The sequence below is a fragment of the Oncorhynchus nerka genome, linkage group LG4 (assembly GCF_034236695.1).
Source record: "Oncorhynchus nerka isolate Pitt River linkage group LG4, Oner_Uvic_2.0, whole genome shotgun sequence".
Taxonomy (NCBI): Eukaryota; Metazoa; Chordata; class Actinopteri; order Salmoniformes; family Salmonidae; genus Oncorhynchus; species Oncorhynchus nerka.
The window spans coordinates 23994498-24015758 of NC_088399.1; the positions used below are offsets into that span (position 1 = coordinate 23994498).

The 21261-nt window shown below is 49.9% G+C and overlaps 1 protein-coding gene across 4 annotated transcripts in view; it reads left to right on the top strand.

The window, feature by feature from the left end:
* LOC115126089 (disabled homolog 2-interacting protein-like) overlaps window positions 1-21261 on the top strand; it is a 296491-nt gene that overhangs the window by 96875 nt on the left and 178355 nt on the right. The window lies entirely within an intron of this gene.

The following is a 21261-nucleotide window of genomic DNA, read 5'->3' on the forward strand; positions in this document are numbered from 1 at the left end:
TGGAAATGCTTCACTATCCACTGCAGAACTATTGGTTCATACAGAGATTCATTCTATAGACTGAGAACTGTAGAATAGCTCCACTCATGTTTTTTACTAGTTTGCCACTTAATAAAACTGTAGTTGATGTAGTTTACTCTCTCTCTCTCTAGCCCTCTCTCTCTCTCTCTCTCTCTCTCTCTGCCAAACCCTCCACTTCACACACGTGTCCACAGAATACAAGTGCCTGTTGACTGTACCTATATAAATACTTCCTGTGTGTCAAGCTGTGTGTCCTGGGAGCCATATTAAAACACATTAATGCCAACAGAGCGTCACTTGGTTGCTGGACATCCCACAGAGTGAGATTGAAGTGTGTTTTATGAACTGAGCTACTGTTTTCCTCCAGGTTTTAAGAGCAAATAAAGCAACTGTAGATTGGCTTGTTGGGATTATGAACAGATAATGGTGGTCTGGTTGTACATGTAGAGGAAGTGTTGTGTGGCAGGGGATTATGCATGCTGTGGCTGAACACATATGCTGTGTGTGTGTGTGTGTGTGTGTGTGGGGGTGTGGGTGTGTGCGTGTGCGAGTAAGCGAGAGAGGAGAGGTGATAGAGAGAGAGATGGTTTGATAATGATTGCAAAAATCTTAGAAAGTAATTGAGAAATATATCTACTCAAAAACACAGAGATCCAGACAACAAAAATATACGCCTTCAATATGGGGAAACACTGAAGCAATACAAACACACCCTAAGAACAAAAAAACAACAGCACATTAGAAATCAGCTGGATGGAATTGAGGAATCCATTGAATCAAACCACTTCTGGGAGAATTGGAATAAATTAAACAAACCTCATCATGAGGAATTGGCTCTCCAAAATGGGGATATGTGGAGAAATCACTTTGCAAACCTCATCATGAGGAATTGGCTATCCAACATGGGGATATGTGGAGAAATCACTTTACAAACCTCATCATGAGGAATTGGCTCTCCAAAATGGGGATATGTGGAGAAATCACTTTGCAAACCTCATCATGAGGAATTGGCTCTCCAAAATGGGGATATGTGGAGAAATCACTTTGCAAACCTCATCATGAGGAATTGGCTCTCCAAAATGGGGATATGTGGAGAAATCACTTTGCAAACCTCATCATGAGGAATTGGCTCTCCAATATGGGGATATGTGGAGAAATCACTTTGCAAACCTCATCATGAGGAATTGGCTATCCAAAATGGGGATATGTGGAGAAATCACTTTGCAAACCTCTACAGCAATATCACAAAGAGCCCAGAACAAAAATATATACAAGAAAAATGACAAATCCTTGAATCAGCAGTCAAAGACTATCAGAATCCTGTGGATACCCCAATTACAGAAGAAGAATTGTTGGAAAAACTATGCACTCTCCAACCCAAAAAGGCCTGTGGTGCTGATGGTATTTTAAATGAAATGATCAAATATACAGACCACAAATTCAAATTGGCTATACTCAAACTCTTCAACATTATCCTCACTGCAGGTATTTTCCCCGATATTTGGAACCAGGGATTGATCACACCAATCTATAAAAATGGAGACAAATTTGACCCAAATAATTACAGAGAAATTTGCGTTAACAGCAACTTGGGGAAAATTCTCTGCCATATTATAAATAGCAGACTACATCATTTCCTTGACGAACACAATGTCCTGAACAGAAGCCAGATTGGATTTCTAAAGAATTATCGTACAACAGACCACATTTACACCCTCCACACTCTAATTGATAAACAAGTAAACCAAAACAAAGGCTAAATCTACTCGTGTTTTTTATAGGTCTTTTTTATAAACTAATAGAAAGTGGTATTGGAGGGAAAACATATGATTTTATTAAATCAATGTACACTAAAAACAAATGTGCGGTTAAAATTGGCAACGAGCAAACAGACTTCTTCTCTCAGGGACGGGGAGTGAAACAGGGCTGCCCAATAAGTCCAACACTATTTAACATCTACATTAATGATTTGGCAAAAACATGAGAAGAATCAGCAGCACCTGGTATCACAGGTTCTGTCAGAGAGAGAGAGAGAGAGAGAGAGAGACGCAGAGGAGTCAGACAGAGAAGACTCAATATTGATTGGACGTCAGTTATTAAGCTGCTCTTCCCAAGAGAGGAGAGGAAAGGAGAGGATGAGAGAAGAGGCAAAGAAAGGAGAGAATGAGAGAGCTGAGGAGAGAATCTGATTAGATTAAGTCACTGTGTCTCTCCACAAAGTCACGTGACCACTTATCTCTGTCCTGTGGACATATGGGTAAGTTCATTAAGTTTCTGTATTTAATTTTTAATTTTACCTTTATTTAACCAGGCAAGTCAGTTAAGAACACATTCTTATTTTCAATGACGGCCTGGGAACAGTGGGTTAACTGCCTGTTCAGGGGCAGAACGACAGATTTGTACCTTGTCAGCTCGGGGGTTTGAACTTGCAACCTTCCGGTTACTAGTCCAACGCTCTAACCACTAGGCTACGCTGCCGCCCCTTGTATGGATATGATATAATAGTGGCAGCAGGTAGAGGGTACCTGGCCCCTTAGGCACAGATCTAGGATCAGTTAACCAAACTCAAACCATCACTTAAGCCATAAGCAAGACAATCACAAACCTACACAGAATTAGAGCAACTTTATACCCCTTCAATATGGCTGCAGTCTGTGCCATCTAATTGTTAATACACTGCCCTCTTCTGGCAAGTAGGGCAGTGTATTGTAGGGGCGGCAGGGTAGCCTAGTGGTTAGAGCGTTGGACTAGTAACCGGAAGGTTGCAGGTTCAAACCCCTGAGTTGACAAGGTACAAATCTGTCGTTCTTTCCCTGAACAGGCAGTGTTCCTAGGCTGTCATTGAAAATAAGAATGAATTAACTGACTGACCCATTCTGTGTTTCACACCCTGAGTTAAATGGATTCTCGCATATTTAGTTAATGGTTGCCGTTCATACAAAGACAGGCCAGAACTGCATTGTCAACCTGGTAGCTACTGAGGTGGGACAGGTTGTCTCACCAACAGCAGACATACACAAACATTCTGTTGTCAGAGGAGCCTGGTTGATGTTGATGATGATGTGTTTACTTGCATGCTGAATAAGCCAGATATTGTTGTTGTGGGGGGAGCCAGAGGGGGGGGGGGATGGAGGTTACATCGAGAATACATGGAGGTGACATGGAGCCGGCTTTTGCAGACTATCTCATCAAATAGCAGCCCCTCATATCAAACCAAAACAGCCGGGGATACAGATGCAAGTTTGTTGATATTTGGCAGTCTGGGCCACACACATAAGCTTACTGTAGATGGCCTCCAGATTGCAGGCCTGCCTAAGACCAGAGCAAGGCAGCTGGCTAGGTACTGCTCTGTTTCAGAGGTTATGGGCAGCCTAGCTGTGTGGAGGAAAAGGTACTTTTTGTTCCTGTGAGTGTCCTTGTGTCGACCCTTGAAATTGTTGAGCCCTTTGTTGTGATGTAATGTGATTGGTGGATTTAATTAAGTATTTAGAATGTGTGTGTGTGTGTGTGTGTGTGTGTGTGTGTGTGTGCATGTGTGTGTCCAAATCAAATCAAATCGAATCAAATCGAATCAAATCAAATTGTATTTGTCACATACACATGGTTAGCAGATGTTAATGCGAGTGTAGCTGTAGTGTGCTTCTAGTTCCAACAATGCAGTAATAACCAACAAGTAATCTAACTAACAATTCCAAAACTACTGTCTTATACACAGTGTAAGGGGATAAAGAATATGTACATAAGGATATATGAATGAGTGATGGTACAGAGCAGCATAGGCAAGAAACAGTAGATGGTATCGCGTCCAATTTGTAAGTCGCTCTGGATAAGAGCGTCTGCTAAATGACTTAAATGTAATGTAAATGAGTACAGTATATACATATGAGATGAGTATGTAAACAAAGTGGCATAGTTAAAGTGGCTAGTGATACATGTATTACATAAGGATGCAGTCGATGATATAGAGTACAGTATATACGTATGCATATGAGATGAATAATTTACATTTACATTACATTTAAGTCATTTAGCAGACGCTCTTATCCAGAGCGACTTACAAATTGGTGCATTCACCTTATGACCTCCAGTGGAACAGTAGTGCATCTAAATCTTTTCAGGGGGAGGGGGGGTGAGAGGGATTACTTTATCCTATCCTAGGTATTCCTTAAAGAGGTGGGGTTTCAGGTGTCTCCGGAAGGTGGTGATTGACTCCGCTGTCCTGGCGTCGTGAGGGAGTTTGTTCCACCATTGGGGGGCCAGAGCAGCGAACAGTTTTGACTGGGCTGAGCGGGAACTGTACTTCCTCAGTGGTAGGGAGGCGAGCAGGCCAGAGGTGGATGAACGCAGTGCCCTTGTTTGGGTGTAGGGCCTGATCAGAGCCTGGAGGTACTGAGGTGCCGTTCCCCTCACAGCTCCGTAGGCAAGCACCATGGTCTTGTAGCGGATGCGAGCTTCAACTGGAAGCCAGTGGAGGGAGCGGAGGAGCGGGGTGACGTGAGAGAACTTGGGAAGGTTGAACACCAGACGGGCTGCGGCGTTCTGGATGAGTTGTAGGGGTTTAATGGCACAGGCAGGGAGCCCAGCCAACAGCGAGTTGCAGTAATCCAGACGGGAGATGACAAGTGCCTGGATTAGGACCTGCGCCGCTTCCTGTGTGAGGCAGGGTCGTACTCTGCGGATGTTGTAGAGCATGAACCTACAGGAACGGGCCACCGCCTTGATGTTAGTTGAGAACGACAGGGTGTTGTCCAGGATCACGCCAAGGTTCTTAGCGCTCTGGGAGGAGGACACAATGGAGTTGTCAACCGTGATGGCGAGATCATGGAACGGGCAGTCCTTCCCCGGGAGGAAGAGCAGTTCCGTCTTGCCGAGGTTCAGCTTGAGGTGGTGATCCGTCATCCACACGGATATGTCTGCCAGACATGCAGAGATGCGATTCGCCACCTGGTCATCAGAAGGGGGAAAGGAGAAGATTAATTGTGTGTCGTCTGCATAGCAATGATAGGAGAGACCATGTGAGGTTATGACAGAGCCAAGTGACTTGGTGTATAGCGAGAATAGGAGAGGGCCTAGAACAGAGCCCTGGGGACACCAGTGGTGAGAGCACGTGGTGTGGAGACGGATTCTCGCCACGCCACCTGGTAGGAGCGACCTGTCAGGTAGGACGCAATCCAAGCGTGGGCCGCGCCGGGAGATGCCCAACTCGGAGAGGGTGGAGAGGAGGATCTGATGGTTCACAGTATTGAAGGCAGCCGATAGGTCTAGAAGGATGAGAGCAGAGGAGAGAGAGTTAGCTTTAGCAGTGCGGAGCGCCTCCGTGATACAGAGAAGAGCAGTCTCAGTTGAATGACTAGTCTTGAAACCTGACTGATTTGGATCAAGAAGGTCATTCTGAGAGAGATAGCGGGAGAGCTGGCCAAGGACGGCACGTTCAAGAGTTTTGGAGAGAAAAGAAAGAAGGGATACTGGTCTGTAGTTGTTGACATCGGAGGGATCGAGTGTAGGTTTTTTCAGAAGGGGTGCAACTCTCGCTCTCTTGAAGACGGAAGGGACGTAGCCAGCGGTCAGGGATGAGTTGATGAGCGAGGTGAGGTAGGGGAGGAGGTCTCCGGAAATGGTCTGGAGAAGAGAGGAGGGGATAGGGTCAAGCGGGCAGGTTGTAGGGCGGCCGGCCGTCACAAGACGCGAGATTTCATCTGGAGAGAGAGGGAGAAAGAGGTCAGAGCACAGGGTAGGGCAGTGTGAGCAGAACCAGCGGTGTCGTTTGACTTAGCAAACGAGGATCGGATGTCGTCGACCTTCTTTTCAAAATGGTTGACGAAGTCATCTGCAGAGAGGGAGGAGGGGGGGAGGGGAGGAGGATTCAGGAGGGAGGAGAAGGTTGCAAAGAGCTTCCTAGGGTTAGAGGCAGATGCTTGGATTTTAGAGTGGTAGAAAGTGGCTTTAGCAGCAGAGAGAGAAGAGGAAAATGTAGAGAGGAGGGAGTGAAAGGATGTCAGGTCCGCAGGGAGGCGAGTTTTCCTCCATTTCCGCTCGGCTGCCCGGAGCCCTGTTCTGTGAGCTCGCAATGAGTCGTCGAGCCACGGAGCGGGAGGGGAGGACCGAGCCGGCCTGGAGGATAGGGGACATAGAGAGTCAAAGGATGCAGAAAGGGAGGAGAGGAGGGTTGAGGAGGCAGAATCAGGAGATAGGTTGGAGAAGGTTTGAGCAGAGGGAAGAGATGATAGGATGGAAGAGGAGAGAGTAGCGGGGGAGAGAGAGCGAAGGTTGGGACGGCGCGATACCATCCGAGTAGGGGCAGTGTGGGAAGTGTTGGATGAGAGCGAGAGGGAAAAGGATACAAGGTAGTGGTCGGAGACTTGGAGGGGAGTTGCAACGAGGTTAGTGGAAGAACAGCATCTAGTAAAGATGAGGTCGAGCGTATTTCCTGCCTTGTGAGTAGGGGGAAGGTGAGAGGGTGAGGTCAAAAGAGGAGAGGAGTGGAAAGAAGGAGGCAGAGAGGAATGAGTCAAAGGTAGGCGTGGGGAGGTTAAAGTCGCCCAGAACTGTGAGAGGTGAGCCGTCCTCAGGAAAGGAGCTTATCAAGGCATCAAGCTCATTGATGAACTCTCCGAGGGAACCTGGAGGGCGATAAATGATAAGGATGTTAAGCTTGAAAGGGCTGGTAACTGTGACAGCATGGAATTCAAAGGAGGCGATAGACAGATGGGTAAGGGGAGAAAGAGAGAATGACCACTTGGGAGAGATGAGGATCCCGGTGCCACCACCCCGCTGACCAGAAGCTCTCGGGGTGTGCGAGAACACGTGGGCAGACGAAGAGAGAGCAGTAGGAGTAGCAGTGTTGTCTGTGGTGATCCATGTTTCCGTCAGTGCCAAGAAGTCGAGGGACTGGAGGGAGACATAGGCGGAGATGAACTCTGCCTTGTTGGCCGCAGATCGGCAGTTCCAGAGGCTACCGGAGACCTGGAACTCCACGTGGGTCGTGCGCGCTGGGACCACCAGATTAGGGTGGCCGCGGCCACGCGTGTGTGGAGCGTTTGTATGGTCTGTGCAGAGAGGAGAGAACAGGGATAGACAGACACATAGTTGACAGGCTACACAAGAGGCTACGCTAATGCAAAGGAGATTGGAATGACAAGTGGACTACACGTCACGAGTGTTCAGAGAGTTAAGCTTACGTAGCAAGAATCTTATTGACTAAAATGATTAAAATGATACAGTACTGCTGAAGTAGGCTAGCTGGCAGAGGCTGCGTTGTTGACTAAGTAGGCTAGTTGGCATTGGCTGCGTTGTTGACACTACACTAATCAAGTCGTTCCGTTGAGTGTAATAGTTTCTACTGTGCTGCTATTCGGGGCTAGCTGGCTAGCTAGCAGTGTTGATTACGTTACGTTGCGTTAAAAGAACGACAATAGCTGGCTAACTAACCTAGGAAGTCGCTCTAGACTACACAATTATCTTTGATACAAAGACGGCTGTGTAGCTAGCTATGTAGCTAGCTACGATCAAACAAATCAAGCCGTTGATTGTAGGGTAAGTAACATTATATAAGGTAGCATTGTTTAAAGTGGCTAGTGATATATTTACATCATTTCCCATCAATTCCCATTATTAAAGTGGCTGGAGTTGAGTCAGTGTCAGTGTCAGTGTGTTGGCAGCAGCCACTCAATGTTAGTGGTGGCTGTTTAACAGTCTGATGGCCTTGAGATAGAAGCTGTTTTTCAGTCTCTCGGTCCCAGCTTTGATGCACCTGTACTGACCTCGCCTTCTGGATGATAGCGGGGTGAACAGGCAGTGGCTCGGGTGGTTGATGTCCTTGATGATCTTTATGGCCTTCCTGTAACATCGGGTGGTGTAGGTGTCCTGGAGGGCAGGTAGTTTGCCCCCGGTGATGCGTTGTGCAGACCTCACTACCCTCTGGAGAGCCTTACGGTTGTGGGCGGAGCAGTTGCCGTACCAGGCGGTGATACAGCCCGCCAGGATGCTCTCGATTGTGTATCTGTAGAAGTTTGTGAGTGCTTTTGGTTACAAGCCGAATTTCTTCAGCCTCCTGAGGTTGAAGAGGCGCTGCTGCGCCTTCTTCACGATGCTGTCTGTGTGAGTGGACCAATTCAGTTTGTCTGTGATGTGTATGCCGAGGAACTTAAAACTTGCTACCCTCTCCACTACTGTTCCATCGATGTGGATAGGGGGGTGTTCCCTCTGCTGTTTCCTGAAGTCCACAATCATCTCCTTAGTTTTGTTGACGTTGAGTGTGAGGTTATTTTCCTGACACCACACTCCGAGGGTCCTCACCTCCTCCATGTAGGCCGTCTCGTCGTTGTTGGTAATCAAGCCTACCACTGTTGTGTCGTCCGCAAACTTGATGATTGAGTTGGAGGCGTGCGTGGCCACGCAGTCGTGGGTGAACAGGGAGTACAGGAGAGGGCTCAGAACGCACCCTTGTGGGGCCCCAGTGTTGAGGATCAGCGGGGTGGAGATGTTGTTGCCTACCCTCACCACCTGGGGGCGGCCCGTCAGGAAGTCCAGTACCCAGTTGCACAGGGCGGGGTCGAGACCCAGGGTCTCGAGCTTGATGACGAGCTTGGAGGGTACTATGGTGTTGAATGCCGAGCTGTAGTCGATGAACAGCATTCTCACATAGGTATTCCTCTTGTCCAGATGGGTTAGGGCAGTGTGCAGTGTGGTTGAGATTGCATCGTCTGTGGACCTATTTGGGCGGTAAGCAAATTGGAGTGGGTCTAGGGTGTCAGGTAGGGTGGAGGTGATATGGTCCTTGACTAGTCTCTCAAAGCACTTCATGATGACGGAAGTGAGTGCTACGGGGCGGTAGTTGTTTAGCTCAGTTACCTTAGCATTTTGGGAACAGGAACAATGGTGGCCCTCTTGAAGCATGTGGGAACAGCAGACTGGTATAGGGATTGATTGAATATGTCCGTAAACACACCGGCCAGCTGGTCTGCGCATGCTCTGAGGGCGCGGCTGGGGATGCCGTCTGGGCCTGCAGCCTTGCGAGGGTTGACACGTTTAAATGTCTTACTCACCTCGGCTGCAGTGAAGGAGAGTCTGCATGTTTTCGTTGCAGGCCGTGTCAGTGGCACTGTATTGTCCTCAAAGCGGACAAAAAAGTTATTTAGTCTGCCTGGGAGCAAGACATCCTGGTCCCAGTAACTATGCATGCTGTGACGGGTGTCCCCTCTGTCCAAACAAAACCAAAGTGGAAAAAAAGAATCCCAGGGGAATTGTCCTGATCAAGATCATTCAACAAACCATTGGCCCAGATATAAAGACACACACACGAGTGGGGCACACACAAACACACCTACAGTAAGTTGGAATGAGTCATCTCAGACATTCACATAAAGCATTCACACACGTACAGTGCATTCGGAAAGTATTCAGACCCCTTCACTTCCATATTTGTTACATTACAGCCTTATTCTAAAATGGATGGGGATTGGATGGGGATTTTCAGGTCTCTCAAGAGAGGTTCCACTGGGCTCTATCTGGGCCTCTCAAGGGCATTCAGGGACATGTCCCGAAGCAACTGCATAGTGAGATCCATATGGTCATACTATTGTGTATTCTGGGGCTTTGCTGTACCTTGCCATAGGTTTACACTCTAGGTTCTGGTACTCTTGCGTACTGCAAGTCCTTCCTGGGTTTTAAGCTTCATTCTCTGCAATGTTGTTCATCACCTGGGGTATATATATTATTATTTATACTCATCAATATTAGTATGGCCTGATCCAAGCCGGACGGGGGTAATCAGTATATAACCCATGGCTTCCACTCACCCCCCACTGTGCAGAATGGATCGTACCATCACACACACACACGCGAGACGGTGTGTTAACATGGCTGTCTGCGATTGGTGTGTGACTGGCGTGTTAACATATTGAAAACCACAGGCTAGGAGAACATGTGTCATAATAATTCATGGAAAGGTGTTGGTCAGTGAACGGCATATTATCCAAGAATTGACTGTTAACAGTCACGTCCATGTGTTATGTCTTGTGCATAAATGAACTGGGTGTGTTGCGGGATGGAATTCATGGTCCATGTTATAAAGCAATGGAGGTTTCAAGAATATGTCATTAAAGTCAATGTACTGATGACATCTGAGATGATTTTGGCCCATAACAGATTTAGTTTAGGTCAACTACATCATACATATTGCATTATTTGCCTTCATTTATGCCGTAAAGTATGCATTAACCTAGGGAATGTTATGTGGTCATGTTTTGATCCTCTTGATAAGTGCAGGGTCTGAAAATGTGTGGAAGTATTGATCATCTATGAGAATATCGCACGACGAGCAAAACGTTTAACTGTTTGATCCATAACAGGTTCATAAATAATAATACTGTCAAATTGTGGACATTTTGATAATGCCCTTTTAGTGTAGGAGCTGTTTGAAAAGACTGACACAATGTCAGCCTGGGATGGAGTTTTGGCCTGCCTGGTGACATCATTAGTTGGGTGGTGAATTAGCTAATAGACAAATAAGAATAACAAACAGCTCTGTCAATAACAGCTAGATTTCAGTTTTCCACTCACCACTCAGACACTACCAGACAGTCATAGCAAAATTATTGCTTGTGAAATGGCTAAGAAACCATTTTAGTTTATTTGGTCAACATTTTAACTGAAAACAATCACAGTAACGTACTTCATTCTTACCCAGAAATCATTTGATATTAGGATAAAAACAACTGCATTGGACATTTAACATGGATCTGGTCTGTGGGGTCAGAGAGAAGTAGACCGTGACACGGCCTGATCAGCATGCCAACCAGCACACACAGATTATTATACAACACTTAGGAGCTTAGGAACTTTTCGTCTCTCTCATAATGAACATGCCTCTGTCCTTCATCCTTTCTAGTCGCTCATTTTATTCTTCTTCTTTCTTTTCCCCTCATTCTGTCTAATTCTGTTTCATTCTGTCTCATTCCGTCTCATTCCGTCTCATTCCGTCTCATTCTGTCTTATTCTGTCTCATTCCGTCTCATTCCGTCTCATTCTGTCTCATTCCGTCTCATTATGTCTCATTTTGGCTAATTCCGTCTCATTCTGTCTCGTTCTGTATCATTCTGTCTCATTCCATCTCATTCTGTCTCATTCTGTCTCATTGTATCTCATTCTGTCTCATTCCATCTCATTCTGTCTCATTCTATCTCATTCTGTCTCATTCCGTCTCATTATGTCTCATTTTGGCTAATTCCGTCTCATTCTGTCTCGTTCTGTATCATTCTATCTCATTTTGTCTCATTCTGTCTCATTCTGTCTCATTCCATCTCATTCTGTCTCATTCCATCTCATTCTGTCTCATTCTGTCTCATTGTATCTCATTCTGTCTCATTCTGTCTCATTCTGTCTCATTCTGTCTCGTTCTGTATCATTCTGTCTCATTCCATCTCATTCTGTCTCATTCTGTCTCATTGTATCTCATTCTGTCTCATTCCATCTCATTCTGTCTCATTCTGTCTCATTGTATCTCATTCTGTCTCATTCCGTCTCATTATGTCTCATTTTGGCTAATTCCGTCTCATTCTGTCTCGTTCTGTATCATTCTATCTCATTTTGTCTCATTCTGTCTCATTCTGTCTCATTCCATCTCATTCTGTCTCATTCCATCTCATTCTGTCTCATTCTGTCTCATTGTATCTCATTCTGTCTCATTCTGTCTCATTCTGTCTCATTCTGTCTCGTTCTGTATCATTCTGTCTCATTCCATCTCATTCTGTCTCATTCTGTCTCATTGTATCTCATTCTGTCTCATTCCATCTCATTCTGTCTCATTCTGTCTCATTGTATCTCATTCTGTCTCATTCCGTCTCATTATGTCTCATTTTGGCTAATTCCGTCTCGTTCTGTATCATTCTGTCTCATTCCATCTCATTCTGTCTCATTCCATCTCATTCTGTCTCATTCTGTCTCATTCTATCTCATTCTGTCTCATTCTGTCTCATTCTGTCTCATTCTGTCTCGTTCTGTATCATTCTGTCTCATTCTGTCTCATTCTGTCTCATTGTATCTCATTCTGTCTCATTCTGTCTCATTCTGTCTCATTGTATCTCATTCTGTCTCATTGTATCTCATTCTGTCTCATTCTGTCTCATTCTGTCTCATTCTGTCTCATTGTATCTCATTCTGTCTCATTCTGTCTCATTCTGTCTCATTCTGTCTCATTCTATCTCATTCTGTCTCATTCTGTCTCATTCTGTCTCATTCTGTCTCATTGTATCTCATTGTATCTCATTCTGGCTCATTCTGGCTCATTCTGGCTCCATCCCGCTCTTTTTGTGCTCTGGCTCCTCTTTATTTCCTTATTGTTCTTCCACGTATCTCTCTCCCTTTGCTCATCCCTCTCTGTCCTACACTTTCTTTCATTTGTTCAGTTTTCTACCTTTTTCACCTCTACTTATACCCTCTCCTCTTTCTTCGCACCTCTCCTCTTTCTTCGCACCTCTCCTCTCTCCTCTCTTCTGTATGTATGTGTGTGTGTGTGATATTGACAGGTGCAGCTAGATGGATGGTTCACCTGGGCAGTGTACTGTCCCTAGTTTACAGGGGCTCAGATGTGAGATATATGCTGTTCTAATACAGGTACCAGTCAGTTGTATTGAACAGAGTGGGAGAGTACAGTATAGGCTGCTGTTCTGTAGGGCCTTAGTCCTCTCATATAGTACTCCACTGCTGTGTCTGTCTGGATGACTAGTGCACTGTGCAACACACACAAATCAAATATGACTTTGAGAGAGGGAAGCGAAAATGAAAATGAATAGTAGTTAAAAAATAACCTGTAGCCTTTGTCCTGGCCCATAGAGAGAGAGAGAGAAATATATATATATAGAGAGAGAGAGAGAGAGAGAGAGAGAGTGTTCACTATGTGAGAGGGAACCTCTCTCCCCTCTCCCTCTCTCTCTCCCTCCTTGTTAGTAAGACAGACATGTGATGTGAATATTCTGATTGGCCAGTGGTATTAAATTAAGATGTCAACATCATTACTGCCAGGCGGTAACTATTCAGGGTGAACGGTCTCACTCACTACCTTATTTATGATAACCACATTACCAGCAGCATACCACCCTGCATACCATTGCTGGCTTGCTTCTGAAGCTAAGCAGGGTTGGTTCTGGTTGGGAGACAAGATGTTGCTGGAAGTGGTGTTGGAGGGCCAGTAGGAGGCACCCTTTCCTCTGGTCTAAAGGAACTATCCCAATGCCCCAGGGCAGTGATTGGGGACATTCCCCTGTGTAGGGTGAGGTATTTTGGATGGGACATTATTAAACGGGTGTCTTGACACTCTGTGTTCACTAAAGATCCCTCATAAGAGTAGGGGTGTTAAACCTAACCCTAGACCTAAATCTAACCCTAACTCTTAACCCTAGACCTAAATCTAACCCTAACTCTTAACCCTAGACCTAAATCTAACCCTAACTCTTAACCCTAGACCTAAATCTAACCCTAACTCTTAACCCTAGACCTAAACCTAACCCTAACTCTTAACCCTAGACCTAAATCTAACCCTAACTCTTAACCCTAGACCTAAATCTAACCCTAACTCTTAACCCTAGACCTAAACCTAACCCTAACTCTTAACCCTAGACCTAAATCTAACCCTAACTCTTAACCCTAGACCTAAATCTAACCCTAACTCTTAACCCTAGACCTAAATCTAACCCTAACTCTTAACCCTAGACCTAAATCTAACCCTAACTCTTAACCCTAGACCTAAATCTAACCCTAACTCTTAACCCTAGACCGTAACCTATTCCTAACCCGTAACCTATTCCTAACCCCTAAACCTATAATAGCCTTTTACCTTGAGGCAACCGGCGAAATGTCAGAATTTTCCATGTTTCACTATCATTGTGAGGATAGTAAAACCAAAAACATACACACTCAGCACACACTCAGCACACACTCAAGGTTCACTAGTCAGCCAAACCCAGACGCTAATCCCTCAGCCGGTAAATCATGGCTGGGTGGAAAGGAGAGGGGAGAAGATGAAGAGAATGAGAGGAGAAGGAAGAGAGGAGAGGAGGAGAGCAGCGGGGTAGTCTAGACCACCCAACCATCAGGACTGATGGAGCTCTATTCATTTAGCTATTGAGATTTGAAGAGGCTGGCTGGAGTGTGCTAGAGAGATAAAGCTGGCTATGTAGCTCTGCACCTGTGGGAATGTTTTGGTTACCTCATCTTACATCACTGGATAAACAAAAGACTGCTGTAGCACAACCAACATGTTTTATTACCATATCTGGTACTGTGTTGGTGCATTGTGCATCTCAAGTAGCATGTAATATGTTCCTGTGACTGGATGAGTGACAGCGGGTGTCTTTTTGTTCAGATGATGACAGGTTAGAATCATCAGAATAACCCTGTGATCAGCTGGCCACACCTACTCCCATTATTACTGTCCTTTTGCTGCTCCACCTGAACTACACAATGCCACACAAACACACACACACACACACACACACACACACACACACACACACACACACACACACACACACACACACACACACACACACACACACACACACACACACACACACACACACACACACTCCTCTCCCCTCCCTCCCCTTCCCTATTCCCCCTCCCTCCCCTTCCCTCTTCCCCCTCCCTCCCTCCCATCTCCTCTTCTCCCTCCCCTTCCCTCTTCCCCCCTCCCTCCCTTCTCCTCTTCCCCCTCCCTCCCTCCATCTCCTCTTCTCCCTCCCCTTCCCTCTTCCCTCCTCCCTCCCCTTCCCTCTTCCTCCCTCCCTCCCCTTCTCCTCTTCCCTCCCTCCTCCCTTCTCCTCTTCCCCTCCCTCCCTTCTCCTCTTCCCCCTCCCTCCCCTTCCCTCTTCCCCTCCATCCCCTTCCCTCTTCCCCTCCCTCCCATCTCCTCTTCCCCCTCCCTCCCCTTCACCTCTTCCCCCTCCCTCCCCCCCCTCCCCTCTTCCCCCCCTCTCTCCCCTTCCCCTCTTCCCCCTCCCTCCCCTCCCTCTTCCCCCTCCCCTTCTCCTCTCTCCCCTCCCTCCCCTTCCCTCTTACCCCTCCCCTTCCCCCTTGCCCCTCCCCTTCTCCTCTTCCCCCTTCCTCCCTTCTCCTCTTCCCCCATTTCCCTCTTCCTCCTTTCCTTCTCCTCTCTGCCCTTCCTCCCCTTCTCCTCTTCCCACTCCCTCCCTCCCCTTCCCTCTTCCCCCTCCCCTTCTCCTCTCCCCTTCCTTATCCTCAGATAGATTGCGGGGCACTGTGAAGTGACTCCTCAGATCTCCTCTCTCCTCCCTTATCCTCAGATAGATTGTAGGGCACTGTGAAGTGACTCCTCTGATCTCCTCTCCCCTTCCTTATCCTCAGATAGATTGCGGGGCACTGTGAAGTGACTCCTCAGATCTCCTCTCTCCTCCCTTATCCTCAGATAGATTGTAGGGCACTGTGAAGTGACTCCTCTGATCTCCTCTCCCCTCCCTTATCCTCAGATAGATTGCGGGGCACTGTGAAGTGACTCCTCAGATCTCCTCTCTCCTCCCTTATCCTCAGATAGATTGTGGGGCACTGTGAAGTGGCTCCTCTGATCTCCTCTCTCCCCTCCCTTATCCTCAGATAGATTGCGGGGCACTGTGAAGTGGCTCCTCTGATCTCCTCTCTCCCCTCCCTTATCCTCAGATAGATTGCGGGGCACTGTGAAGTGGCTCCTCTGATCTCCTCTCTCCCCTCCCTTATCCTCAGATAGATTGTAGGGCACTGTGAAGTGACTCCTCTGATCTCCTCTCCCCTCCCTTATCCTCAGATAGATTGCGGGGCACTGTGAAGTGACTCCTCTGATCTCCTCTCCCCTCCCTTATCCTCAGATAGATTGCAGGGCACTGTGAAGTGACTCCTCTGATCTCCTCTCCCCTCCCTTATCCTCAGATAGATTGCGGGGCACTGTGAAGTGACTCCTCTGATCTCCTCTCCCCTCCCTTATCATCAGATAGATTGCGGGGCACTGTGAAGTGACTCCTCTGATCTCCTCTCTCCTCCCTTATCCTCAGATAGATTGCGGGGCACTGTGAACTGACTCCTCTGATCTCCTCTCTCCTCCCTTATCCTCAGATAGATTGCGGGGCACTGTGAACTGACTCCTCTGATCTCCTCTCTCCTCCCGTATCCTCAGATAGATTGCGGGGTACTGTGAAGTGACTCCTCTGATTCTCCTCTCTCCTCCCTTATCCTCAGATAGATTGTAGGGCACTATGAAGTGACTCCTCTGATCTCCTCTCCCCTCCCTTATCCTCAGATAGATTGCGGGGCACTGTGAAGTGACTCCTCTGATCTCCTCTCTCCTCCCTTATCCTCAGATAGATTGCGGGGCACTGTGAAGTGACTCCTCTGATCTCCTCTCCCCTCCCTTATCCTCAGATAGATTGCGGGGCACTGTGAAGTGACTCCTCTGATCTCCTCTCCCTCCCTTATCCTCAGATAGATTGCGGGGCACTGTGAAGTGACTCCTCTGATCTCCTCTCCCCTCCCTTATCCTCAGATAGATTGCGGGGCACTGTGAAGTGACTCCTCTGATCTCCTCTCCCCTCCCTTATCCTCAGATAGATTGCGGGGCACTGTGAAGTGACTCCTCTGATCTCCTCTCCCCTCCCTTATCCTCAGATAGATTGCGGGGCACTGTGAAGTGACTCCTCTGATCTCCTCTCTCTCAGTGAGGATCTATTTATCTTCTCTCCTCTTTCTCTGCTGTGTAAAGCTGGAAATCACAATGCTTAGGCTTTTTCTCCTTCTCGTTTCCATCATGTCTTTTATTCACCACACCCCTCTCTCATTTTCTCTCTCTTTCTCTCTCTCTCCAGCCAACAGTTTCTATGGAAACAGAGAGGAGCTTGGGGGAGTCAGCCTTGGGCTGCAGATGTGGCAGAGCAGGATCTTGAGAAAAGAGAAGGAGTGAAAGAGAGGGGATTGGGTGAAAGGATGGCAGCTAAAGCTAAAAATAATAGACTGACTGATTGATTGCCAGTAAATGCAAATGTGAGTGTGAATATTCTCATTGAGGGAATGTCTCAGACGGTTCTCTATCACCCTCTCAAGCCCTCTGCAAGCCCTCCGCATGCCCTCTGCAAGCCCTCTGCAAGCCCTCTCAAGCCCTCTGCAAGCCCTCTGCAAGCCCTCTCAAGCCCTCTCAAGCCCTCTGCAAGCCCTCTCAAGCCCTCTGCAAGCCCTCTGCAAGCCCTCTCAAGCCCTCTGCAAGCCCTCTGCAAGCCCTCTCATGCCCTTTCAAGCCCTCTCAAGCCCTTTCAAGCCCTCTGCAAGCCCTCTCAAGCCCTCTGCAAGCCCTCTGCAAGCCCTCTGCAAGCCCTCTGCAAGCCCCCTCAAGCCCTCTCAAGCCCTCTGCAAGCCCTCTGCAAGCCCTCTCAAGCCCTCTGCAAGCCCTCTGCAAGCCCTCGGCAAGCCCTCTCAAGCCCTCTGCAAGCCCCCTGCAAGCCTTCTGCAAGCCCTCTCAAGCCCTCTGCAAGCCCTCTGCAAGCCCTCTGCAAGCCCTCTGCATGCCCTCTGCAAGCCCTCTGCAAGCCCTCTCAAGCCCTCTCAAGCCCTTTGCAAGCCCTCTGCAAGCCCTCTCAAGCCCTTTGCAAGCCCTTTGCAAGCCCTTTCAAGCCCTCTGCAAGCCCTCTGCAAGCCCTCTCAAGCCCTCTGCAAGCCCTCTGCAAGCCCTCTGCAAGCCCTCTCAAGCCCTCTGCAAGCCCTCTGCAAGCCCTCTCAAGCCCTCTGCAAGCCCTCTGCAAGCCCTCTCAAACCCTCAGCATGCCCTCTGCAAGCCCTCTGCAAGCCCTCTCAAGCCCTCTCAAGCCCTTTGCAAGCCCTCTGCAAGCCCTCTCAAGCCCTTTGCAAGCCCTTTCAAGCCCTCTGCAAGCCCTCTGCAAGCCCTCTCAAGCCCTCTGCAAGCCCTCTGCAAGCCCTCTGCAAGCCCTCTCAAGCCCTCTGCAAGCCCTCTGCAAGCCCTCTGCAAGCCCTCTCAAGGCCTCCGCAAGCCCTCCGCAAGCCCTCTCAAGCCCTCTGCAAGCCCTCTGCAAGCCCCCTCAAGCCCTCTCAAGCCCTCTGCAAGCCCTCTGCAAGCCCTCTGCAAGCCCTCTGCAAGCCCTCTGCAAGCCCTCGGCAAGCCCTCTCAAGCCCTCTGCAAGCCCTCTCAAGCCCTCTGCAAGCCCCCTGCAAGCCTTCTGCAAGCCCTCTCAAGCCCTCTCAAGCCCTCTGCAAGCCCTCTGCAAGCCCTCTGCATGCCCTCTGCAAGCCCTCTGCAAGCCCTCTCAAGCACTCTCAAGCCCTTTGCAAGCCCTCTGCAAGCCCTTTCAAGCCCTCTGCAAGCCCTCTCAAGCCCTCTGCAAGCCCTCTGCAAGCCCTCTGCAAGCCCTCTCAAGCCCTCTGCAAGCCCTCTGCAAGCCCTCTCAAGCCCTCTGCAAGCCCTCTGCAAGCCCTCTCAAACCCTCTGCATGCCCTCTGCAAGCCCTCTGCAAGCCCTCTCAAGCCCTCTCAAGCCCTTTGCAAGCCCTCTGCAAGCCCTCTCAAGCCCTTTGCAAGCCCTTTCAAGCCCTCTGCAAGCCCTCTGCAAGCCCTCTCAAGCCCTCTGCAAGCCCTCTGCAAGCCCTCTCAAGCCCTCTGCAAGCCCTCTGCAAGCCCTCTGCAAGCCCTCTGCAAGCCCTCTCAAGGCCTCCGCAAGCCCTCTGCAAGCCCTCTCAAGCCCTCTGCAAGCCCTCTGCAAGCCCTCTCAAGCCCTCTCAAGCCCTTTGCAAGCCCTCTGCAAGCCCTCTCAAGCCCTTTGCAAGCCCTTTCAAGCCCTCTGCAAGCCCTCTGCAAGCCCTCTCAAGCCCTCTGCAAGCCCTCTGCAAGCCCTCTCAAGCCCTCTGCAAGCCCTCTGCAAGCCCTCTGCAAGCCCTCTCAAGGCCTCCGCAAGCCCTCTGCAAGCCCTCTCAAGCCCTCTGCAAGCCCTCTGCAAGCCCTCTCAAGCCCTCTGCAAGCCCTCTGCAAGCCGTCTGCAAGCCCTCCGCAAGCCCTCCGCATGCCCTCTGCAAGCCCTCTGCAAGCCCTCTCAAGCCCTCTGCAAGCCCTCTGCAAGCCCTCTCAAGCCCTCTGCAAGCCCTCTCAAGCCCTCTGCAAGCCCTCTGCAAGCCCTCTCAAGCCCTCTCAAGCCCTCTGCAAGCCCTCTGCAAGCCCTCTGCAAGCCCTCTCAAGGCCTCTGCAAGCCCTCTGCAAGCCCTCTGCAAGCCCTCTCAAGGCCTCCGCAAGCCCTCTGCAAGCCCTCTGCAAGCCCTCTCAAGCCCTCTGCAAGCCCTCTCAAGCCCTTTGCAAGCCCTCTGCAAGCCCTCTCAAGCCCTCTGCAAGCCCTCTGCAAGCCCTCTCAAGCCCTCTGCAAGCCCTCTGCAAGCCCTCTCAAGCCCTTTGCAAGCCCTCTGCAAGCCCTCTGCAAGCCCTCTCAAGCCCTCTGCAAGCCCTCTCAAGCCCTTTCAAGCCCTCTGCAAGCCCTCTGCAAGCCCTCTCAAGCCCTCTGCAAGCCCTATCAAGGCCTCTGCAAGCCCTCTGCAAGCCCTCTGCAAGCCCTCTCAAGGCCTCCGCAAGCCCTCTGCAAGCCCTCTCAAGGCCTCTGCAAGCCCTCTGCAAGCCCTCTGCAAGCCCTCTCAAGCCCTCTGCAAGCCCTCTCAAGGCCTCTGCAAGCCCTCTGCAAACCCTCTCAAGCCCTCTGCAAGCCCTCTCAAGGCCTCCGCAAGCCCTCTGCAAGCCCTCTGCAAGCCCTCTCAAGCCCTCTGCAAGCCCTCTGCAAGCCCTGTCAAGCCCTCTGCAAGCCCTCTCAAGCCCTTTGCAAGCCCTCTGCAAGCCCTCTCAAGCCCACTGCAAGCCCTCTGCAAGCCCTCTCAAGCCCTCTGCAAGCCCTCTCAAGCCCTCTGCAAGCCTTTCAAGCCCTCTGCAAGCCTTCTGCAAGCCCTCTCAAACCCTCTGCAAGCCCTCTGCAAGCCCTCTGCAAGCCCTCTCAAGGCCTCTGCAAGCCCTCTGCAAGCCCTCTGCAAGCCCTCTCAAGGCCTCCGCAAGCCCTCTGCAAGCCCTCTGCAAGCCCTCTCAAGCCCTTTGCAAGCCCTCTGCAAGCCCTCTCAAGCCCTCTGCAAGCCCTCTGCAAGCCCTCTCTAGCCCTCTGCAAGCCCTCTCAAGCCCTTTGCAAGCCCTCTTGCGAGCCCTCTCAAGCCCTTTGCAAGCCCTCTGCAAGCCCTCTCAAGCCCTCTGCAAGCCCTCTGCAAGCCCTTTCAAGCCCTCTGCAAGCCCTCTGCAAGCCCTGTCAAGCCCTCTGCAAGCCCTGTCAAGCCCTCTGCAAGCCCTCTGCAAGCCCTCTCAAGCCCTCTGCAAGCCCTCGGCAAGCCCTCTCAAGCCCTCTGCAAGCCCTCTCAAGCCCTCTGCAAGCCCCCTGCAAGCCTTCTGCAAGCCCTCTCAAGCCCTCTCAAGCCCTCTGCATGCCCTCTGCAAGCCCTCTGCAAGCCCTCTCAAGCCCTCTCAAGCCCTTTGCAAGCCCTCTGCAAGCCCTCTCAAGCCCTTTGCAAGCCCTTTCAAGCCCTCTGCAAGCCCTCTGCAAGCCCTCTCAAGCCCTCTGCAAGCCCTCTGCAAGCCCTCTCAAGCCCTCTGCAAGCCCTCTCAAGCCCTCTGCAAGCCCTCTCAAGCCCTCTGCAAGCCCTCTCAAGCCCTCTGCAAGCCCTCTGCAAGCCCTCTGCAAGCCCTCTCAAGCCCTCTGCAAGCCCTCTGCAAGCCCTCTCAAACCCTCTGCAAGCCCTCTGCAAGCCCTCTCAAGCCCTCTGCAAGCCCTCTGCAAGCCCTCTGCAAGCCCTCTCAAGGCCTCTGCAAGCCCTCTGCAAGCCCTCTGCAAGCCCTCTCAAGGCCTCCAAGCCCTCTGCAAGCCCTCTCTGCAAGCCCTCTGCAAGCCCTCTGCAAGCCCTCTCAAGGCCTCTGCAAGCCCTCTGCAAGCCCTCTGCAAGCCCTCTCAAGGCCTCCGCAAGCCCTCTGCAAGCCCTCTCAAGGCCTCTGCAAGCCCTCTGCAAGCCCTCTCAAGGCCTCTGCAAGCCCTCTGCAAGCCCTCTGCAAGCCCTCTCAAGGCCTCCGCAAGCCCTCTGCAAGCCCTCTCAAGCCCTCTGCAAGCCCTCTGCAAGCCCTCTGCAAGCCCTCTCAAGGCCTCTGCAAGCCCTCTGCAAGCCCTCTGCAAGCCCTCTCAAGGCCTCCGCAAGC